The sequence below is a fragment of the Dipodomys merriami genome, unplaced genomic scaffold, assembly GCF_024711535.1.
Source record: "Dipodomys merriami isolate MVZ:Mamm:240054 unplaced genomic scaffold, mDipMer1.0.p SCAF_6, whole genome shotgun sequence".
NCBI lineage: Eukaryota > Metazoa > Chordata > Mammalia > Rodentia > Heteromyidae > Dipodomys > Dipodomys merriami.
Genome location: NW_027206179.1, coordinates 66,583,588 through 66,598,942, shown reverse-complemented (window position 1 = coordinate 66,598,942; position 15,355 = coordinate 66,583,588). Strand labels below are relative to the sequence as shown.

Below are 15,355 nucleotides of genomic sequence, written 5' to 3'. Positions count from 1 at the left end.
TTTTTTTTTTTTTTTGGTCTGTTGTGGGGCCTGAACCCTGGGCCTGGGCGCTGTCCCTCAGCTCTTCAGCTCAAGGCTAGTGCTCTACCACTTGAGCCACAGTGCCACTTCTGGCTTTTCTCTGCTTATGTGGTGCTGAGGAATCGAACCCAGGGCCTCAGGCATGCAAGACAAGCGCTCTACCACTGAGCCAACTTCCCAGCCCCTGATTCAATAATTCTTTAATAGTTAAATGAAGTGGAATAAGAAAATCAACTAAAAGCTAGGGCCAACCAGGAGAACATCATAAAGCGTCAAACAGAACTAACTACAGTGAGAGAAAGAAAGAAAGAGAGAGAGAAAGAGAGAGAGAGAAAGAGAGAAAGAGAGAAAGAAAGAAAGAGAGAAAGAAAGAAAGAAAGAAAGAAAGAAAGAAAGAAAGAAAGAAAGAAAGAAAGAAAGAAAGAAAGAAAGGAAGGAAGAAAGGAAGAAAGGAAGAGAGAGAGAGAGAGAGAGAGGGAGGGAGGGAGGGAGGGAAGGAGGGAGGAAGGAAGGAAGGAAGGAAGGAAGGGCTGGGAAAGGTGGCTCAGCGGTAGAGTGCTTGCCTTGCATGCATGAGGCCCTGGGTTCGATTCCTCGAAAAAAGCCGGAAGTGGCGCTGTGGCTCAAGTGGTAGAGCACTAACCCTGAGCTGAAGGGCTGAGGGACAGTGCCCAGGCCCAGAGTTCAGGCCCCACGACTAGACCCAGGGAAGGAAGGAAGGAAGGAAGGAAGGAAGGAAGGAAGGAAGGAAGGAAGGAAGACAAGTTACAAGAATTAAGGTCAATGTATGTAGCATTTTGAAGTCAATATAATGTTAGTAACTGAAACTAGAGTTTAATCCAAAATGAAAAGAGTCCATGGCAAAAATGAATCCATTATAAAACTGTTCTGGAAGGCAGGCAGGGCGCTGTAACTCATGCCTGTAATCCTAGCTACTCAGGAGGCTGAGCTCTGAGGATCATGGTTCAAAGCCAGCCAGGGCAGGAAAGTCCGTGAGACTCTTATCTCCAACTAACCACCAGAAAATTGGAAGTGGCAGTGTGGCTCAAGTGGTAGAGCTCTTGCCTTGAGCTGAAAAGCACAGGGACAGCATCCAGGACCAGAGTTCAAGCCCCACGACAAATAATAAATAAATACATACAAATAAAAGTGTTCTGAAGAAAAAGAAGGATATCCCAAGAGTAACACTGAACTAGAAAAGATTTGAACTTGGGTCTCTCCTGTCCAGGAAACAGAAGTAAATGACTTGAACTTGTATGTATCTTGTTTCCTCCAGGTCTATATCTTCAGTACCTTCCCTTCCATTCACACATTTCCACCAATGTTTATCTATCAGCTGACCTCACCTCATTAAAACATTAAAATGTTGAGTAGAGGTCAACATTAACAACCACTCTGAATAAACATTAAGATATGGTAAGCCAATATTAAGCCCTTTAACCTACCAGCATGGTATTTTGTGGGAAGATTATGGCTTGTTCTTTCCATACTAGGAAATCACCACCATGAAGTTGAAATTGCAAAGGTACCTTTGCCCTAATATTTTGAAAACATAACAATACATCAAAATGAAAATGTGTACAGTCAATGTTAATACTACTTGCAAACCAAAGGTACCATTTCCAACTGGGAAAAGAAGAAGAAAATAGGGGAGATGGCTGTCCTTTTAATTAAATTTTACAGTAAGCCATGGAAAACCCAAAGACTTCATTCTGTCACAGTAATAATAAAAATCCAAATTCCACAAAAGCAAACTGGTAAATAGGAATGTTTTCCAGAAAATAACTTACGTTAGAATTAATCTATTTCCTTAATCTAGAAATCACCTTATCTGTAACATCAAATCTAAAGCTAAATGTTTACAAAATAAAACTATCTATGAGAATGTCATTTTGAAAAGCTAATTATATTCATTGTATACTGTTTATGAAAGTTGCTAACCTGGGGACAAAAACTGATGAAAACCTGATATAATAATACTCTTTTACTTTGTAGAAAATATACTGATCGGTATACGTCCTTTTATACTAGTTAGTTACGATAGGCTATTAACTCCCACACAATATCAGAAAGGGTGTGTTCAAGTCGGTGCACAAAAAATTGCCAAGGAAGAGCTTCCTGGAGGTAACAAAATCAAGCCACCTGGGGAAACTAAGAAACCTTGTGCAGGCAAAGCAAGCAGTTATGTGAGGATATGAGAGTTTAAGGACCACAAAAAAAGTGAATGCAAGCAGTAAGATGATGATTCCAAAGTGCAAAATAGGTAAGAGACACAAGTGTTTATCTCTCAAAGGACAAAAAAAAAAAGTGAAGAATCAAATCACACTCAGATCTTTAAAGTGTCAAAGTCAACAAAAATGTTTATGACAAACCACTGCTATGCCCCCCAAGTTCTAAAGCATTGGGACAACAGCATCAAAACAGTAAAGCACTGAAAAGGTGAAACTCAGTCCTTCCTGCTACTCACTGGAGAATATGATTCTCACTACATGCTTAAAGTCTATTCATTTACAATCTATTCAGCGAATCACAACTACCATTTTCTTTTCAGTGAAGGAGAATGGATTAGAGTATATATCTTTCTAATAATAAACTATGGGGGCTGGGAAGGTGTCTCAGTGGTAGAGTGCTTGCCTCACATGCTTGAGGCCCTGGGTTCGATTCCTCAGCACCACATATACAGAAAAAGCTAGAAGTGGGTGCTATAGCTCAAGGGGTAGTGCGCTCCCCTTAAGCTGAAGAGCTCAGGGACAGTGCCAATGCCCAGAATTCAAGCTCCACAACCACCAAAAAAAAAAAAAGAATAAACTATGGTTGTGATATGTGGTCTCAACACACACTGTAGGTAGGGGTGTACTGGGTCTATTTCTCACTGTAGCATGAAATCAAAAAGGTTTTACACACAAGGGTGTTTAATACAAAAATTTCAAAAATCCAATTAGTGCACACTGAAATTGAGAATGTGCATAGAAAATCACTTAAAAATAAATCAAGCCAGGCACCAGTGGCTCCTGCCTATAATCCTAGCTACTTAGGAGGTTGAGATTTGAGGATATCACAGTTCAAAGCCAGCCTGGCCAAAAAAAGTCCGTAAGACTCTTATCTCCAATTGAACACCTGAAAAAACAGAAGTGGTGCTGTAGTTAAACTGGTAGAGCACTTGCCTTGAGCTGAAGAGCTTAGGGACAGCGCCCAGGCCCAGAGTTCAAGACCCAAAACCAACAAAAATAGAAATAGAAATAAAATAAATAAATAGAAGCCGGGCGCTGGTGGCTCACGCCTGTAATCCTAGCTACTCAGGAGGCTGAGATCTGAGGATCGCGGTTCAAAGCCAGCCCGGGCAGGAGAGACCGTGAGACTCCTATCTCCAATAAACCACCAGAAAACCGGAAGTGGCGCTGTAGCTCAAGTGGTAGAGAGCTCGCCTTGAGCTGAAGAGCTGAGGGACAGCGCCCAGGCCCAGAGTTCAAGCCCCACGACCGACAAAAAAAAAAAAAAAATAAATAAATAAATAAACAGAAAGATTTTAAGAAAGTCAAAACTATACAATAGTACCATGTGAATAGTGTATCAGAATACGGTTAACATTTAGTGCAGAAAATTTAGGAAAAGATGGTTCAGAGATTAACCAAGTTGGACCTTGGCTTTTTCTTCATTAAAAGTACATTATTGCCTTTCATACCGGCAAAATAAAAAACTCCAAGTATAAACAGTGTACAGACACACACACACACACATACACACACACACACTCTCTCTCTCTCTCTCTCTCTCTCTCTCTCTCTCTCTCTCTCTCTCTCTCTCTCTCTCTCTCTCTCCTGTACACCCAGCCTCAATCTCACTCCATGAACCACAGCATCACCTGTCATAAACCATTTGGCCTCAATTTTCTCATCATCAAGGTAAAAGAGACCAGATTTAGGGCATCCATGCAAATCTACAATATTGCACCAATTCTAGACTAGTTCACAGCAATACACAATAACAACTAAAGTTTAAATTTTGAACAAGGTATTTTATTCCTTCCAACTCCAAATTACTAAGTCACAACCAGAGCAAACAACAGTTTCAAACAGTTTCATCGGTCGGTCTTCTTGAGGGTTGAGGAGGAGAGGAGGAATACAAAACAATTTTAAAACAATGCCTGGCAAAGTAAACACTGAGCAAATACTTATGTCTCCTCTTCTTCCTTTAAATAAAGCCCTCAAAACATTAACATTCCCAGTCTCAACCCAATTTCAGTGATAGGGAAAGTCTCTGAAGACTCCATAGTATGACGTGCTGTAATTCTAAGAATCCTATCCTATAGACTTACTTTCTTTTCTCTGCCAGTCCTTTGGCTTTGAACTCAGGGTCTGGCACTGTCCTGGAGCTTCTTTTGCTCAAGGCTAGCATTCTACTACTTGAGCCACAGCACCACTTCCAGCTTTTTCTGTTTACGTAGTAGTGAGGAATTGAACCCAAGGCTTCATGCATGCTAGGCAAGAACTCTACCACTAAGCCATATCCCCAGCCTCCTATAGACTTTCTTTCAAGAGAAGGCTCTTCTGGCTTTAAATATCTCACCAAAGTTTAAAATATGCTCTATAAAAATTACAAAAGAGCCAGGCACTGGTGGCTCACATAAATAATCTTAGCTATTCAGGAGGCTGAGATCTGGGAATCATGGTCGGAAGCTATTCTGAGTAGGAAAATTCTTATCTCCAATTAACTACTACAAAGTAGGAAGTGGAGCTGTGGCTCTCAAGTAGTAGGGCACTAGCCTTGAGCAAAAAAGCTCAGGGGCAGTGCCCATACCCTGAGTTCAAGCCCCCAGTACAAAAGAAAAAAAAAATACAAAGGATTCTTCCATGGGTCCAAATGTAAAACAGCATCACAACAGATATCACAGAGAACTGGCAAAATCTATCTTAGAATAAAAAGTCAGTAGAAAGCAAAACCCTTGGTAACAATAATGTAAAACAGCATGGATAAGACTGTTAAAGGTAGGACCACCAGACTAATTAAGACAATGTTTTATTTTATTGTGCAACCAATTATCTAGGTCTAATAATCCCACTAAAGAAGGGCTTTTCTTGCCTCAGTTATACCACAGATGATCTTTTTTCTTGGGGGGGGGGGGGGAGTTCCGGTTGTGGGGCCTGAACTCTGGGCCTGGGCACAGTCCCTCAGCTCTTCAGCTCAAGGCTAGCGCACTACCACTTGAACCACAGCGCCACTTCCGGCTTTTTTCTTATGTGGTGCTGAGGAATGGAACCCAGGGCCTCATGCATGCAAGGCAAGCGCTCTACCACTGAGCCACCTTCCCAGCCCCACCACAGATCTTCTGAAAGCCATTTGTTTAAGATAGGAAGAAAGAGAAAATAACTTTATTTTCTGGTGATGCATAAACACAATTCTGTGTACTTCCCATCCTCTTTCCTACCCTCTATACTTCCCCCTAAAACTCCAACTCAACAGGGAAGACTTGAAAAGCAAGTTTACAACAACAGATTTCCAAATGGAAGGACAAAAGGTGAACAAGCACAGCAGTGGTACTCACTACCTATTATGTTGAAAATGTACAACTTGTGGGTGTGGCTGGGAGGGAAAAACTGGGAATGAATAAAGGAGTCCAAAAAGAAAAGGACTCTTTACCTGATTTATGTAACTTTAACCCTTTGTAATAACAATTAATATTAAATAGTACTGTTACTACAATTATGAATGTTACCATGTAAAAAAGAAGAAAAGGAATAAGTTACATATTTGAATCATTATCCCAATTCATTAGTAAATGACCAAAACAAAAATGATAGGCATATTATTTTAACTTTCAAAAAGTTCAAATATAGGGCTGGGAAGATGGCTTAGTGGTAGATTGCTTGCCTAGCATGCATGAGGCCTTGGGTTCAATTCCTTAGTACCACATAAACAGAAAAAGCCAGAAGTGGGGCTGTGGCTCAAGTGGTAGAGTGCCAGCCTCGAGCAAAAGAAGCTCAAGGATAGTGTCCAGGCTATGAATTCAAGCCCCAGGACTGGCACCAAAAAAAAAAAAAAAAAGAGTTCAAATATTCACTAGCCACATACCAGATATGTATTAAAGGTACAATATTCTGATTACTTGGTTGAATGCTTTTCAAAGAAAAGTTTGGTTACTTAACTCAGATCTAAATGTGTTAGAGAGAATACAGAAATTAAAAGATTCATGGGGCTGGGAAGGTGGCTCAGTGGTAGAGTGCTTGCCTTGCATGCCTGAGGCCCTGGGTTCGATTGCTCAGCACCACATAAGCGAAAGGAAAAAAGCCGGAAGTGGTGCTGTGGCTCAAGTGGTAGAGCACTAGCCTTAAGCTGAAGAGCTGAGGGACAGGGCCCAGACCCAGGCCCAGAGTTCAGGCCCCACGACTGGACCCCCCCCCCAAAAAAAAAAACAACAAAGAAATGGAAATGTGAGGACATGGAGTGGGTGCCCCCCATTCCATTAAAAAAAAAAAACTGCTTTTCATCTGTAAATGCTCACAGTGAGATAATGAGCTACCCAAAGAAAACACTATTTCATCTCTGTTAGAAAGTAGAGATTATCACTGTCACCAGGAATTACTCTGCCAGACTTTCCTGTTTGGCTTACCAATAACATTAAAACAAAAGTTCTCCCCTATGACCAAAGTTCCTATGACATACTTAACAATATGAGTGTGCACAATAAAATTTTACAAATCCTAGTCTTCTGAATGCCAAAATTTTTTCCTTAAAAAAATCCACAGAATACACGCATAGATAGGTTAAATGTTTAAAACCTAACTATACTTAAATTATGTTATTGGTACTTTACTTAGGGAAAAGTATGAACAAACATTTGCTTTTGTTGTCTTCCCCCCTTTTCATTTTTGCAAGGCTGGGATGGAACCCAAGGCCTTGTATATGCTAAACTAAAGCTCTATCATGTTACTAAACCTCCAGAAATCAACAAATTACAAGAAACATGTTATCATTTTAAGCTCTATTTATTATATTCTTGAGAGGTTCTATATTGCACCAAATAATGTAGCTGCTGTAGAAAGAAAGGATACTGCATTACTGTTACCAGACATAACTTCCCCACAGCCACCTGGGTGACTGATTGGAATGATGCTCAAACAGAAAACTTGTACTCAAAACTTTCCCATTTACAAAAACATGAACCTATTTTCCCAACTTCTACAGTATAAAATAATAAAGCCCTTAGCACTCCAAAGAAGGAAATTGCCATAGAAATACAAATCTGGCAATGCAAATTAATTGCTGGTTACAGTAACCAAGTTCATCCTTCAAGTTCCTACTGTAGCTTACCCAAGAGTAAAATTACCATCACATTTAAATACTGTTTTGTCAAATACTCAAGACTATTATTCCACATCAAATACAATAATGTACAAGACATAATAATGTGAAGAACTGTCTCAGAAGTTTTTGGTGTTTAACACACACACACACAGTATCTCTGGCTCACTCTCACTGACACAGCAGATATATTAAAGTACAAAGAGTTAATACTCCTAGAGTTCTGTTTTCAGACATTCAGCTTTCTTGACCTATAAAAAACTATTTTCTACCTATAAGACTGAAAGAAGTGAAACCAACTTTTAAGTTCTGCAAAAGTAAAGATAAATTCTGGAACCATGATGTCAACATCCCAGAAAATGACAGCATCACTCTATAAAGTTGTGAGTCATTTTAGTAGAGTGCTAGGGAAATCCTTCAAGGGGTTTCTCAAATTAAGTTAGTTTCATTTTCCTTGAAGAGCAACTACAACATAGCTATATTGGTTTTTTGGTGTTTTGTTTTTGTTGGTCCTAGGGCTTGAACTCAAGAGCCCGGGTACTGTCTCTGACTGTTTGTGCTCAAGGCTACCACTCTACTACTCGAGACGCAGCTCCACTTTCAGCTTTTTGGTAGTTAACTGGAGCTAAGAGTCTCATGGACCTAGCCACACTGATTTCACAAATGGTGAAATACAAGTAATGCCTGAAGTGGGCACTGAATAGTATCATGGAAAAGGCAGAATAAGAAGCGTCAGGCCCTCCACTAAAACCATGAAGAAGAAAACTATCAAAATCAACTGAAACTCAGCACATATTGAACACTCAAGGAGAGAAGAAGGGAGAACTAATAGCAGATGTGCAAACCAGCTATACCCCTGTACTCCTTAGCATCAGCTCCCTCCACCCAATATACACATACACACATACACTTCTTGCCATCCAAAATCTAGGCTTCTACATTGTACTCAGTCAAGTGGTGGCCAGTGAGAACAGCACCAATGCTTGACTGCATTTTCACTACATCAGGCTGCATCTGCTCCCCTTTCTTGGGTTTATTTTCTCTTCTCTTTCTTTTAGTGGAGGGATCCAAAAATTTAAGTCAAATCACAAGCTGACCAGAAATAATGGAACGGAAATTGCAACGACCACAGAGGACAAGGAATACAAAACAGTCCTTGTATACAAAACAGTCCTTGTAATCCTCAAAAGCAATCACTGAAGGAGCAAAAAGCCTGATTCCACACTTAACATCATTATAATATTCAAACTATCCTGCTCTTACTCTCCAAAAATTCATAAGACATACAAAGAAGCAGCAAAATAAAGTGTATTCATAAGAGAAAAAAATCCTTAACAACATTATAATACTCAAACTATCCTGCTCTTACTCTCCAAAAATTCATAAGGCATACAAAGAAGCAGCAAAATAAAGTGTATTCATAAGAGAAAAAAATCCTTAACAACATTATAATACTCAAACTATCCTGCTCTTACTCTCCAAAAATTCATAAAACATACAAAGAAGCAGCAAAATAAAGTGTATTCATAAGAGAAAAAAATCCAACAGAAACTCAAGAATCCAAGGCGGGGGAGGAGGGGTGGCGAATCTGAGACAGTGGAGTTACTAGTCCATGTGTTAAATTAGTTGTCACAGACATGCCCAAAGAACTAAGGACATCATGGACCAGGAGCTACAGGAATTCATAAGAATGTTGAATGGGCAAATACAGAACAAAAAGGTCCAAGGATCTCTGGGGAGAGAGGAATGAGAAGTTAGTGAATGACCATACAGTGTCTATGTGAGATAACAACAAAAACAAAAAACTCTTGGGAAATATATAGTGCTGATGGTTATACATTATGGTGAATGTAAATACTGTAGTTGATAGTTTAAAAATGGGTTAAATAAATTTAATATGAAAACCATAAGTAAAAAATGAAATAATTAAGGGTATTATACTGTATTCCCAGAAAAGGGCTGAATTCAGGCTTACTATCCCACCACAAAAGTTCCTAGGTGAGCACCTGAACTCGGGATTCGGATGAAGTGACATATTTCTGCAGCACTACAAACCCAAAAAAATTCATTCTTGAAGGTACCTTTGAATTGCACTGCCTTGCTTCAGCCAATAGTGACAATTCAAATACAAAAGTATCAAGAGAATCCTGGAAGAAATTTGTGTCTGAGAAAAGATCAGTTCATCAGGGCAAGGAATAATATCACATGCCTGCTGAAGTAACATGAGTGATACCCAATGTCTGGGGGGAAGGAGGAACACAGACATTTTCAAACTGCAACCAAATCTGTACTACATTATAAAAATAAACACAAATTTATATACCTGAAATACAATTTGAATACAAATTTCAACGTCAGAACTTGAGTTTGGGTTACATGATAAACTAGAAAGGTGAGATCTGATAAGAGAAACACTGTGGAGTGAAAAGCTGTACAGTGATATGAATCCTGAACAAGTCACTTAATAGTCTTTAGTTTCTTCACTTTATAATACAGGAAAAAAAAGTAAACTGCTTACTTCACAGTGCTGTTACAGAAATTAAGTAATATATTCAAAAGCTCTGTAAGACTTAAGGCGTTAACCAGAAACAGTACTCATTTAAATTTTTCTATGATTTTTTTTTTACCCAAACTGAATAATACAATGGAAATTTCCAGAAGAGACTATTCTGTTCAAGCGCACTTTTAAAAGTAAGCACAGCCAGGCACCAGTGGCTCACATCTATAATCCTAGCTACTCAGGAGGCTGAGATCTGAGCATCATGATTCAAAACCAGCCAAGCAGGAAAGTCCATGAGACTCTTATCTCCAATGAACCACTAGAGAACTGGAAGTGGCGCTGTGGCTCAAGTGGTAAAGCGTTAGCCTTGAGCTGAAGAGCTGAGGGACAGTGCCCAGGCCCAGAGTTCAAATGAAGCTGGAGTTTTAGACCCAAGGCCCAGACTCTAAGAATCCCCCCCCCACACACACACACACATGAGGGACACACACACACACTCACACACACGAGGGACACACACACACACGAGACACACACACACACACGAGACACACACACACACACACACATACACACACACACACACACACACACACACACACAGAAAGCATAGGCAGAAATGAAGCTGGAGTTTTAGACCCAAGGCCCAGACTCTAAGAATTCCACAAGTCAGGTCCAGTCACTTGCTCCTATTCACCAAATAGACAAAGTGAAGAGGTTTATTACATAGCACAGGCATGCCATGGAAAAAACATTTCAGTTCATCTTTGGGGAACAGACATGAAGTTGAGGTTTTATAAGATGAAAGAACTAGAAAAAGGAGAGAAGTATGCATAATTATGAGACAGACCTGGTCACAGGATGGTCTGGGTAGACCATAATTTCACTTTTTGTTTGGGGAGAGGTTCTAGTTATCACTGCCATCACTGGTCGGGAAGAACAAGTTTTCATTGCTTGGTGAGAGGTCTGTCCTGAGAAGGCTCTATTCTTCCTTAAGGGAAGCCATACAAAGATAAAAAATGGAGACAAGGATTCCAAGGTTTTCTGCTTTTAGTTAATTTGTGGGCCCAGCAAAAACCATTTTTAAGCTCCTGTTACAGAAGAAAACACTTCGATCTTCAACCTACGTAAAACTTAGCTCCTGGAGAAAATTGCTAGAACACAATACTAGAACACAAATACTAGAACACAAACCAAGTCCCTTCCCTTTTAAATGCTTTGTATAAAACTGTTTTTTTAATAAATACTGAAAACTAACATTCTAAAAATAATTCAAACTGTGGAGTAAGTAGAAAATTTAAAAATCACAGTATTACTCACCACACCCTCCCTAGAGGTCCCTTGGGAAAATAACTGGGACAACCCCTGTTAACATTCTGGTTTTTAAGGATGAGTATTAACTTTAAATTTTTTCTTTAATGGTGCAAAACATGAATACTGACTTGATACATATTCACATATAACCTTTTTTGTCTTACATTCACAACTCAACAGATTGGTGAATTCAGAACTGCTATAGTTATTATATGAAGTATACTATATCAGTTATTTCCAGTTTATTGCAATCCATTTATTTCTTCATACCCTTAAAACATCTTCATAATATTGTGTGATGAGTTTCTACCATAGAAAGACCATGGGCTGGGGGGCTGGGAAGGTGGCTCAGTGGTAGAGTGCTTGCCTTGCACACATGAGGCCCTGGGTTCGATTCCTCAGCACCACATAAGCAGAAAAAGCTGGAAGTGGTGCTGTGGCTCAAGTGGTAGAGCACTAGCCTTGAGCTGAAGAGCTGAGGGACAGTGCCCAGGCCCAGAGTTCAGGCACCATGACTGGCAAAAAAAAAAAAAAAGAAAGACCATGGGCTGGGAAGGTGGCTCAATGGTAGAGCACTTGCCTTGCATGCCCTCAGCACCACATAAGAAAAAAGCCGGAAGTGGCGCTATGGCTCAGGTGGTAGAGCGCTAGCCTCTTGAGCTGAAGAGCTGAGGGACAGCGCCCAGGCCCAGAGTTCAGGCCCCACGACCGGACCAAAAAGAATAAAACATAGAAAGACCATGTGCCTGAAGTGAGCCCAACTCTCAGCTGGTTAGGTTCACTGGGTATGATGTGGGTCCTGGCTCCCCTGCTTAACTCTGAGGTACTGATTAGTGGCTACGAAGCAGGGTGGGGCCAGCAGCCACAAAGCGCACAACACAGATGCTCCACCCTGTCAGCCAGGCTATTACAACTTTAAATAACAGATTGCAAGCTTCATTTAACAGCTTAACTCTGTTGTTTTGCAAGATGAGAAACTGTATCCCCCAAGCCCTCCCCCAATTCTTCTTCCCTGGGCCACCTTTTAATTTTTATTAGGTATTACTGGGTATAGTATGTTTGAGGAACTTCTACTGGCTCTACATCTAACTCTACCAATACTTAGCTTATGTTAAAGAGATATCTGCCGTGTAGAAAATGAGCTCATCCACCTTTCCTTCCCTTTACCTTTACCTTCTGCTCCCTTTACCTTTCAATATTACATCTTTGTGTATTCAGGGATTGTAATACTTAGGAGCTTCTATAACTGCAATGAAATATCCCAGCTTTATCTAAACAATTATCCTCCAAAGAGAAAATACTGGGAGGGTAGTTAATATATGCTAAGGAGCTTCACTTGTGAAAAGGGCAGGCAAAGATGCTGGAAAACCACAAAAACTTTGTTGCACACGTTATAGATTAACTAGCTAAAAATAAAATAGTCAAACAAACCAGATGTACAAGAAAGAAAAAAAAGAAAAAAATATGGCTAATATAAACTACTGTCCATGTTTCAAGTTCCTGGTTTTCCGCCTGGAAATACCTAGTTAGATTCTTGGGTTCATCAATGACAGATGGTTAGCCCGATTATCTCACCTGGCTTTCCACTGCATTTGTATAGACTGCTTACTTTCAGATAGCTTATCTAAGCAAGAGAGTAAGATGTGTGTAACTAGCAGGTGGGAAAGTTAACAGAGAGGTACTCTGGAGGGTAGGATGGTCCCTCTACTGCATCCGTTGCCTGCTATGAAAAACCAAAGTGCCATGTGCTCTTGACTGTCTCTCAACCTCATGCCCTAAGACAAAAGATGACAAGCTTTCTCCACAGAACAGCATTTTGCCCTTATCCTAGAGATACAGACCAGCATGGCATGTCAGCCAGCTCCTCTGTTTGAACAGGAAGAGAGAAAAGACTCCACTAAAACCAGCTTATTCCAAAGAATGGCTTAAATAAATGATCATGGTGGAGGCATCACAGCCACACCACTCTGATTCCAAACACACATTTCTACTAGTTCTCCTCAGGATTGATTCTCTATGGTAACTTTTCTACTCATTACTGCTGTCTTTCATCCTCCTACCTATTACTTTTTAGTCCTTTAGGAAGTGCTCCAAAGTCCATTTTTAGCTGTTGCAGTTTAATAACACAAACACCATCCTAACTTCACTCACACATCAGACACATTTTCCTGTCATGTCCATGGAATTTTCAGAGATGGGATGTTCACATGTTTACATTGGCCTGAGGTTCATTTACTTTGTATTACTTCAAAGTAGTCTATTCTCAGAAAGTAAGTACTGTCTAAATCCTATCAAAAGTTATGTGAACAAATATCTACAACTACAATGGAAGAAGTATGTGAGGCTAATTCAATCTCACCTGAAACTCTCAGCCACCAGGAAAGCTGGTTTCATTTAGTGTATGTTCTTAAAGTATTTTAGAATAAAGAAGAACAAAATGTAGACGATCCCTATGGACAGTATAAATAAATTTATATCATAACCGGGCTGGTGACTCCTACCTATAATCCTTCAAACCAGTCTGGGCAGAAAAGTCAGCAAGACTGTATCTCCAATTAACCAGCAAAAAGCCAAGCTGGAAATATGGTTCAAGGGAACAACAAGCAAGTACAAAGCTGAACTGAAGTCCCAGTACTGGAAAATAATAATAATGATAATGAATTATAAACTAGAAACATTTAAAATCTGTTTTTCTTGTACTCAAATTCATGTAACAAAATTTATAAATTAAATAACTATAATTATGGTACCTACATCCTTTAAACATTTATGTATTTGAATATTTTAAGTACCAAAGATGTATAGAACATATTAGTCTTTAGAAATCTGCTTTTATATATGTAGGTATATATATGGAAACATAGGCATATTTACTACCAAAAGCAAGAGGGAAGAAAAGAGGAAAAGGCTAAAAGAAGGTAGCAAAGAAGGAAATCATATGCTTTGCTTCATCTTCTCAAGTTTAATAGATATATCACATCTCCAAACATAGAATAACTACTATTTAGTAAGGACCTCAATTGACCCAGAACTATACCTACAAACATATATATATGATCTTAAATTTTCAGAATTTTACCCTCAATTCAACAATCCTTTCATATATTATCCTAATTTTATAAATAACAACCCAAGACTTCTTTATAAGTAAGCATTTTAAATCCTATGAAATTTGATTCATTCTCTTACAGATGAATTAAGCAACATCTATATGTAATAAACACAAAAATTTTACCTTAAAATTCAAATTTATAAAACATTCATTTGCTCTAACAAGATTATTAGTGGCCTAGGGACAACTTCATGATAGAGAGCCTGCTTACCATGTGCAAAGTCAGAGGAAACAGAAGGAGGCAGAACAGAGAAAGACACAGGCAGAAACAGACTTCCAACTCTGCTGACAGTGACAATCCAGCCAAAACTGCAAACTGGAGACTATCACTGAACTTCAGAAATGCCACACGAGACCTTCTCTAAGGAATTCTATAGCTATTCCAAATGAAAAGAAAGTCATGGGAGAACCTCTAATATTAATTTGATTTGACATTATTAAGATAAACTCATTTTTGAAAAAATACGTTCCTGCCTATGTCCACTCAAGGGAGTCTAAAATCCTTGACACAGTAGAAACAATCACATCTTGTATCTCAGTTTATAAATACCATTCTCCACTAAAAGACACTTCTACTGTCAGATGGGAGAAAGGAAATACAAGATGAGTCTGAATATCTCAAACCAAAAGTGCTCAAAGAAGGGTAGGATAAGATAAAGAGATCAAACAGTCACCTGGTAAATCTACTGACCAAGTCAGGGACAATTGGAGCATCAAAATTAATACTGATAATAATAAAGTCCATGCTGGTATAAGTACCTGAACAAATAAAAGAAGATTACTGGACTGGGAATGTGGTTTAGTGGTAGAGTGCTTGCTTACCATGCATGAAGCCCTGGGTTTGATTCCTCAATACCACATAAACAGAAAAAGCCAGAAATGGCACTATGGCTCAAGTGGTAGGGTGCTAGCCTTGAGCAAAATAAGTTTGGAGACAGTGCCCAGCCCTGGCAGAAAAGAAAGAAAGAAAGAAAGAAAGAAAGAAAGAAAGAAGGAAAGAAAGAAAGAAAGAAGGAAAGAAAGAAAGAAGGAAAGAAAGAAAGAAAGAAAGAAAGAAAGAAAGAAAGAAAGAAAGAAAGAAAGAAAGAAAGAAAATGAAAGAAAGAAAA

General features: G+C 39.2%; 1 protein-coding gene across 2 annotated transcripts in view; it reads right to left on the bottom strand.

The window, feature by feature from the left end:
* Usp12 (ubiquitin specific peptidase 12) overlaps positions 1–15,355 on the bottom strand; it is a 95,546-nt gene that overhangs the window by 50,806 nt on the left and 29,385 nt on the right. The gene's annotated exons all lie outside the window — the stretch shown is intronic.